Source organism: Gymnoscopelus microlampas, assembly GCF_963454915.1.
Source record: "Gymnoscopelus microlampas genome assembly, chromosome: 11".
NCBI classification, from domain to species: domain Eukaryota; kingdom Metazoa; phylum Chordata; class Actinopteri; order Myctophiformes; family Myctophidae; genus Gymnoscopelus; species Gymnoscopelus microlampas.
In genome coordinates this window covers 33,190,726-33,200,142 of record NC_139948.1, presented here as the reverse complement: position 1 = coordinate 33,200,142, position 9,417 = coordinate 33,190,726, and positions in this window count along the sequence as shown.

Here is a 9,417-nt window from a genome sequence, read left to right as displayed (position 1 = left end):
TTTGAGCGGAAAGGGGGCTGAGTTTGAACTAATTCATAATAAAATTGAGATGTCCAGTCAAATATATGACCATGGGATACAAATTGTTTTCAACTGTCATCTGCTGCCTTAACATTAAAGATTTGATCAGCTTTCCTTTGACTAGCTACAATGGCAAAATGTGAATTCTTCTCCACTGAGTCTCACTTTAATAATACTGTAATTTGGGTGTGTCTTGGACAATTTCATTTATGTCGTCTGCTAAATGATTCCATTCTAAAACGGCAGCAGACTTTTCTCTGTGCTGCTCTCCTCACAAGTATCATCACTGTCAACATAGTAGTCAAGCTTCTCAACTGATCCTGGCATGGTCATCTGGAGGGCACACCACAGCGCTGTCCGGGACATCTTTGTAGTGATACTTAAGTCCTTTAGTGCCATGGCCAGGAGTTGGATGCCTGTCAGAAGGAAGTGATTTTTAGAAAATGAGAACATTTTCGATATCTTGACAATGGCCTTTTCACGTTAATTCAAATAAATCATATTGATCATACTGAAGATTTAGTCCATTGCGTGGCGATAAAGCACCTTATTCTTATTCTTAACATAGTGGTGACCAGTTACCTCTGTCCTCTCCGAAAACAGCCCCTCCTGTATTGACAGACTCCTCCTTGCGTCTGGCCCTGGTAATCCAAATAGCCTCATGATGTCTGTCAATCGCAGAGGTTATATGGTCATGGAATGGGATGCTGCGCAAACACTCCATTTGACCAAGAAGCTTTGCCACCTTTGAAGTGAAAGAATTCATGTTTATAAGTTTATAAAGAAATGTACAGGCCTATAATGTCTGGACCGTAGTAGGCCAATACAGTGATTCTCAACCTGTGGGTCGGGACCCTCAGGGGGGGTTCCCAAATGAATTTGATTTTCTTAATGTGCAACATTGTTTTCTCACTCAACAGTAAACAAACAGGGTATCTGCACATTTCTAAAGTGACAATTTAAGGACTCTTAAGACCTTTTAATACCTCTAAAATGAAAATAAATAAAACCATTACTGCGTCAAAGGTAATCAACAAACTATACTATAAAAGTAAACTATTACAACGCGATTTGAAATAAATATATTATAGGATACACATACAGTATGTATTGATGGAAACATCACATTTTTTTAACTCATCAGCAGGCAGGCTGGGTGGATTAATCTAACGTTCATCTCTCTTTATTGTTCAGACTGCCTGCATGTCTCCAGTAGACCTAAAGAATATATATATAAAATGATGACAAAAATAACCTGTTGGTAGCACCATGGTAGCAATCATCAGGCTGATTTCAATTCTCACCGTAGCTTGTTCTTGCATCTGATCAGCAACGAGACGGTCCACTTTTGAGGGATTTGGTGGCATCTTGGGCAGGAAGCTACTGGTCACCACTGAAATCCGCTTCCCAGGAAATATCTCAGTAAGGATAACTTCAGTCTGTAACAGAAAATATAAAGAGGTATTTATTTACCAATATGTCAAACCAAAATATCCCCTATACAAAGTAGACTATGAAATACAGTATTGTGTCTTCAACACTTGAAATCTGTTTATCAAAATGAATTATACTTAGCCTTACTTACCTTCTTTCTCTCATTCTCTAAACCCCTCCATTGCTCGTAGCATTTGTCCAAGTAGAAGTGAAGCTCACTCATAGGTCGTCCTTGGTTCATCATCATGCTTGGGGACCTCAAGACAGGTGTCATGCCAGGATAAATCTCTCCATGCCAGCCCATCAGGTCACTGGCAGAGGGGTTGAATGATGTGAATTCTGTGTCTGGCATCATGATACCCATGTCAATGAGAGGGGCACGGCTTGTGTAGGTGTTGAAGTTAGAAGGCCTAAAAGGCATCTGCCCAGAGCTCTGTCTTGGGTCACTAAGAGGATACATAAACGGCAGGGATGGCAGTTTCTTCCTTGCACCATTAGTGTTGGGTCCTCGGACTTGCTGAGGGTTGTACATGTTTCCCTGGTGGCACATGTTTTGTGGGAGTCCCTGCTTCCTGTCTCCATTGCTCATGTGGATACTGGTATGGGGCCTTGTGTTGCCATCAAAGCAATGTGCAAGGAAACCCTCTCCAAGAACGGCAGCTTTGAGCACTGTGTTCTTGTCCAGCTGTATCCCTGAGTCAGCACCCCTCCTCATGCTGTCCAGACCAATCCCCACCTGGTTCCTTCCTGGCCAGCAGCGAGTAGATGGCCCATCTCCATGACTGTAGCCTTGAAAAAACAAAGGGCCTCTCTGTACCTGGTGGGAATTCTGAGATACAAACTCTGGTGATACCATTTTGGATGGGTTAGAAGGCACACATGTGGCCATAGGTTGTTTGAGCTTGATATGGACCTGGTTCTGTTGGCTGTGATGCTCAGAGTGCTGGTTTAGATTCATATTCAGGTTCAAGGGGAGAGACGGTTTGCCATTTTGTGTGGCTATGTTATACTGTGATGAGTTAGTGGGATTAAACAATGCAGAATTGGGTTTTGGTTTCTGGAAGTATTCTGTGTTTTGAGGACCAAACCCATTGGACCCATCCCCTTGGAATAGTTGTTTCCTTACTCCATTTCTCTCCCTCTGCCATGCCTCAAACTCTTCCACCAACTCTTTTGGAATCTGCATTGTAGGGGCAGTGTGTGCTGACATTTCAGGACTGGTGTATTTTCTTTGTTCAGCCAAGCTGTCTTCATAGAGCATCTCCATTGCCTGCCTCTTTGTGTTGTGAAGTTCCCCTCCATGCAAGCCATCTTGTTCCCCGGTCAATACATTCTGAAAATTGCTGACAAATCTGTTGATTTCTTGTTGCTTGTGCTGCTCGTTCTCAATGGGCTTAATGCTGCTTCGTTCTGACTGGTCTTCATCGTAAGGATCAACGTACAGGCTGCTCATCTTGCTTTGAGGTGCAAAGGAATCACTTGTGGCAGGAACACAATTTTCACTATCTCCATTAGCTGAAATGTAGTGATGTTCACTTTGCCTCATCTTTGACAAGTAGGTGTTGGTGGCATTGGACATTGGTAGACCTGGTGGCTTGAGAAATTTCTGAGATTGAGAGGTGCAAGTGTCCTTCTCACCATTGCAAGAAGGATAGAGCCACTGCTCACTGGTTTCGAAGCCATTCAACTGCTGATATAACTCCTCAAAATCTTTGGCCATTGACTGCTCTTGCACTCCATTGAAAGGCTCAGGATATGTATGGTTTGGAATAAAGGCAGGGTGGGGATCTGTTTTTTCAAAATGAGGATACTGCAGAACATCCTCTCTCAGTGTGTTGGGGGACCAGACAGACTTCCTAAAAGGACAGTGGAGAACTTTAGCATCTATGCAACCATATAAATTGGCAATGATCAGGATTTTTACAACATCAAAGCCAAGCCATCAAAAACAGGGGTTGTATGTACTGTATGTACTGTATGTATGTATAGTATGCCTGTCTGTTTGTATCCCATAATCTAGAGGCCCCACAGACTAAAAGGCTTAATATATGTGATAAAAAGGCAGATTTATTTTCTATTTATTTTCATATTTTCTCAATAAATTAAACCCTTACCCTTCTGTGAAGTAGTTGTCCAGGGAATTAGTGCCCTCCAATATATTGGACACAAGTCCATTTGGACCAGTCTCCTGTTCAGTTTCACCATTGATGTTCCTTGAAAGAAAGAAAGAAAGAAAGAAAGAAAGAAAGAAAGAAAGAAAGAAAGAAAGACAGAAAGACAGAAAGATAGAAAGACAGAAAAAAAGTTAAACGTATGTTATTTTTAGCACTTCCACTCATAAAATATACAACTCTTCATGACAATACAAAATGGCAATATTCTGTCCTGAAACTGATTATTATAGTTGAATTAATACCTGCTCTTAAAGTTCTTCTTAGCATATTGAATCAGTTGATAGGGGTCGTCGTCGTCAGCATTTTGAGACCAGGGTACATAGGAGTTTGTGTCCTGTTCTGGCAGAGTGACTTTAGGAATTGGAGTGAAGACATTTGCCAGACTGTCATTGATTCCCATAACTCCAGTTGTACTGGTCTGTAATAGGCAAAGAGGGATTTTAATTAGATTTCTATAAAAGTTGAGTAACCGTGTTGAAGGATGCAAAACTTGTACAAATTATTTACAAGACATCTCTGCTTCATTGCAGTGCTGCAGTAAATCTTATTATCTTATTTCTTTTTTTTGGCTTTTATGCCTTTTATTGATAGGATAGGATAGTAGGCTGACACTAAATGGGGAGAGAGATGGGGGGTGACATGCAGCAAAGGCCGTCGGGATCGGGACTCGAACCCGCGATGCGCTGTCAGGCTACTTTAGAGCCTAGTACGCCAGCTGTCCAGGCCAGTTAATATCATTTTAATACATTTTTAAAAGAATGTCGTTAACTGTGCAGTTGGGTAGGAGGTCTTCCTGAGATAAGTTAACCACTTTGAACCTGATGTCCTTATTGGCCATGTACTGGATTATACAACCTTTTTTTTTTTAAGAACTCAAGACAAGATGTACAAGCTCACAGAGGTCAGCTTGGAGCTCGGATATTTTCGCCGCGTGCTACCATCGTACGAGTACGACGAAGTATAAAATAGGGCTTACATTGTCAAGAATCATACAATACATGTATTAGCAGTCATCATCTTAGAACAAAGATCTCAGAAAAACAGATGGAAAGTAAACACTGTTAAAATAACCCCCAAATTACTTTGCTGACGTTTTCAAAATGATATTCATACCCTGAAGACCTATTGTGTCATAACGTGGGTGAAAAAAAGTTATTGCATTGTGGCTACAAGCTGTGGGTGCGACCTCTTTTCTTTGAAACAGACATTTTGCTAAATTAACATTACAAATGAATTAACAAATGTGGATTTAGGTGACATGTAGCCCCGTTTGGAACCTCACTCTCTCCACATCTTACCTGCAGATGCTTGTATGAAAAGAGAGAATACTGATGATCAAACGCCATCTTGTCTTCTCTTCCTCTTAACGTGGTTATGGCATTACTGACCTGGTAAAACATGCGAGAATTTGGTTATTTATAAGTTATAACAGATTTAATACCAATAAATAGTCACATATTTGCATATACAGTAATGTGAGTTCCTAATAAATGTGCATATCTTGCTGTACAAAAGTTAACCTCGATCGGAATGTTAAAATGTACATTCACCCGATGACTGGCCTAGCTGACATCTGTAGAACAACCACGACCATAAACTTCTAACTTATCAAGTCAGATATGTTTTAATCTTAACATCAGCCATAGTTTTTCCATACAAGGGTTGGCCGAAAACGTTTTAGGGGAAGGTTTAACCGTTAAAGTATTGAAAAAGTACATACTTTGATTGTTTTTATCAGATATGAAAATGACCCATCTTACCTGATGAAGATCACGTCCATCTGCCTTCGCCTCGCCGCTCGCGATTAAACCGTCCTTCCCGCGATGTGACTTTCTCACGCTCGCTGATTGGCTGGACGTCCCTGTGGGGTATGGGATGGCATAGCAGCCAATCACGTAACCGCGCCCACACAAGTTCATCTCAGGTCAAGAGGCGCAATATATTTCGTTAGTACGACGGTGTCCCGCCCAAAAAGAACAGATCTAGAGCTATAGATCGGGTCTTTATGTAACGAACGAACGACAGTTGTTAGCTTGTAGATCTGTTGGCAAGTGAGTCACCTCACCATTGGACAAATATGCAGTGGTGGAAAAAGTACACCCATTTTTTACTTAAGTATAAGTATCAATACCGCAATGTAGAAATACTCTAGTCTGTTACTAAGTAAAAGTAAATGTCCAGAATAAAACATTTACTTGAGTAAAAGTATAAAAGAATTGGTATCAAAATGTTCTTAAAATACCACAAGGTAGAAAGTACTCATTATGCAGAATGTCCCATTTCACAAGTTTTCAAATGTATAAAAATCCTTTGAAAATAGCAGATCTACTTATAGATCGGCTATTTTCAAATGTCCAAAATGTATATAGGGCTGAAGTGGTTAATGTATTGCAGGGGTCTTCAACGTTTTCAGGCCAAGGACCCCCTAGCTGAGAGAGATGAAGCAAGGACCCCCTACTCTATATTGTATAAAATTGTGTTTTAGATTAAACTTTTTTTGTTTACTTGGTCTGCTCTTTTTTCCCCTCTACACCTAAAAAAAAAAAAATAGCCGATCTACAAGCTCACAACACCTTGCAGCGCGAGCTCGTAGATCTGCTATTTTTGGCTAAAGTTCCCCTCAGAAAAGGGATGCTAGGGTTCAAGTGGTTACAGTAAAAAAAAAAAAAAAAAAAAAAGATAACACACAAAGATTTGGCGGACCCCCTGTAGTAACTCTGAGGACCCCCTAGGGGTCCCGGACCCCCTGTTGAAGACCTCTGATGTATTGTATTGTATTGCAATGTTTTGTAATAATAATCAAAATCTACCAAGTAACTAGTTTTAAAATAATTTTAGTGGAGAAAAAATAAATACTTTCCTCTGAGATGTAGTGAAGTAGAAGTGAAAGTATTGAAAATACTCCAGTAAAGTAAAAAAATATAAACTTAAGCTACAGTAATTGAGTACATGTAGCCTACTTAGTTACTTTACACCACTAATATGTCGTTCCAACTACTAGAGACCAATTATTTGTTTACTAACATTGAGACTGGATGCACAGGTGATTTGTTTCACGCAATCAATTCTCAACCAATTGTTTCGGGGTGCGCTGGTTTCAGCACACCCCGAGCCCCTCTTGTGTGTTGGCTAATGAGGCGCGTCCTAGACAGATTCCTGACAGAATGGGTTTCATTGCGCGCATACTGGTTGCACGAATACTGGTCCTTATCAGTGTGACGTCGTCTGTTAAGAGGTCTGATGAAATGAAACAGCATAATTCTCCCAAAACCTACAATTAGACATATTGGTTATTCATTTAAAACAAGGCTAAAGACATAACCCATTTGTATGAAAAGACAAAACAACATATCAATAAAGTGAATGAAAAGGGTAGGTAGCCTACTCTGTGCAAAGTGGTTGTATGTTTGTTTATATATATATATATATATATATATATATATATATATATATATATATATATATATATATATATATATATATATATATATATATATATATATATATATATATATATATATATATATATATATATATATATATATATATATAAATAAATAATAGTTTAAGAAGAATGCATAGCAAAATAATGCAAAAAGATTCAGCAGAAAGTATGTGGCAGTAGTATGGTTTAGGGGGCAGGTGGTGGATGCAGGGGGCAGCAGTGAGTCAATAGAATAGACTACTTTTTAGTTAGGCCCAAGTTTGCACATAAGATGAAATATTTGTCTTGATTGTATATGCATTTCACTGAATATCAGCAATATAGAAACATCTAAATATTTACAATTATGAATGATTCCATGGCATTTTGGGATCAATAATGGTCTATCTATCTGATCCAAAATGTAACCTAAATATCAGCAACATGCAGTATTAGGCTATAACACAGATAAGCAGAGAGAGATAGATAAGCAATATGGAACAAGATCGCAATTTATAGGTCAATCAGGGCCAGGGAGAATGGTGTGGTGTTACGTGGTGTAAAGTGCCTGAAATGAATCTTATAGGGTAGCAGTAGCCATTACTAAGCGGGAGCCACAGGCATTAATTACACCTAATATTTAATCGAGGTCTTCATACTTAGAGCCACACGATAAGCGCACGCACGCACGCACGCACGCACGCACACACACACACACACACACACACACACTCAAACACACACACATACAAACATACACACATACACACACACAGCCCGTGCACACTAGCCGTGGATAAACTGGTGTTCTGACATCACCTGTTGTCCTTGTTGAGCAGGGAGCTGATGAAGTTTTGGGCCTACTCAGAGATGTCCTCAAAGCTCTCCTCATCAAACTCCCACTGGGCAAGGCTCTCCTCATCACTGTTGCCCTAACCTCGGATGCCAGGGTTTCTTTGTCAGAAAGAAAGCTATGCGAGACTACGCGAGACTACCCTGGAATGGAGACTCACCAGTCAGTCTGAGGCCAAGGCACACCAAAGGGCAGGTCAAACGCTCAAGACACACCTGCATTCATATCTGTGCAAAATAGCATCTATAACACCTGTTATCACTTTCATCCTAACAAAGGGCTGGTATGATTTGAATTCAAAAGAGTATATGGCTCTTGTACTGGGTGCGTTCGGAAATGTGCACCGGGAGCGCACTCGCGTATTGGTTTGTATTGGCCAGTGCGCTCAGTGCCATATATCCGAACGCACCCGTTATCAACAAAAAGAGTTTCAGAAAATCTTAATTTTTATTGCGTATTGTGTTGCTTGTGTTGTCATTTCCAAATATCAGATTTTACATTAATACTGTTAGTATGTGATTATTATATTATTAGCTTACTTCCCAGGGAGAGAAGAAAAAAGTCAAAATTATAAGTAGTTTAAGTGTATATGGATATCAGGCTCTGTCACATCAGGCCCCTCTCACAGCACTGAACACGGCTGTCATGGCACTGTCACAGGCCCTGTCATGTTACCATGTTACCATTGTATGTCGTCTCTGTACCGCCCCCATTGAGAAACATTAATATATAGAGTACCCACTGCAGCTCTTTTTAACTTACCTATGTCTTCACTTGGAAAGTTAATTAAAATCTAAAGGGGGCTTTCGATTTGTTCAAACAAGGGGGCTTGTTTTAACAAATTTGTTGCTTATGCTCCATTAGTTCCACACATTTTTTAATGTGTTCAGACACATCAGACTGCAGCTCAACAAGAGACACCACAAAAAGACTGGATTTGAGGAAGATTAAAGGAGTAGTTCACCCCAAAAAATCTGATTTTCTATCAATTACACACCCCATGAAGCCTTGAATTCATGGAGTTTTTTTTTTTTGTCGCATTCCTAAGCCAATCATTTCATGACCGGCGGAGTCTCAATTGCAGGTCAATTGTGTCTCCTACCGGAGACTCCGCTGGTAGCAGCATGAAGTCTAAGATCCACATTGGAACCTCACCATTCCCATGTGGATCCTGAGATCGACATGATTTTATTTTTTATTTTGTTACTTAAACATTATCTCAACATCTTAAATATAGGCTGCAGCACCACAGTGACTATGAGCTATGGGTACAGTTGTATATAGTGAGTAGTATATGGCTATATGCCTGTAGCCTACAGCATATGTTAATTCTACCTTTGCAATGAGGCCCCTCCATCTCCCTCTTGCTGGGGAGGGCCCACATGGAAGCAATTACCTTCAGCAGAGAGGGGAAATTACAGAGAAACCCTACAGAACTCTAGCCATAATTCATATAATCACTCATTCATGCACCAAGATTAATATGCAGGCACACAGATGTATACCTGTTA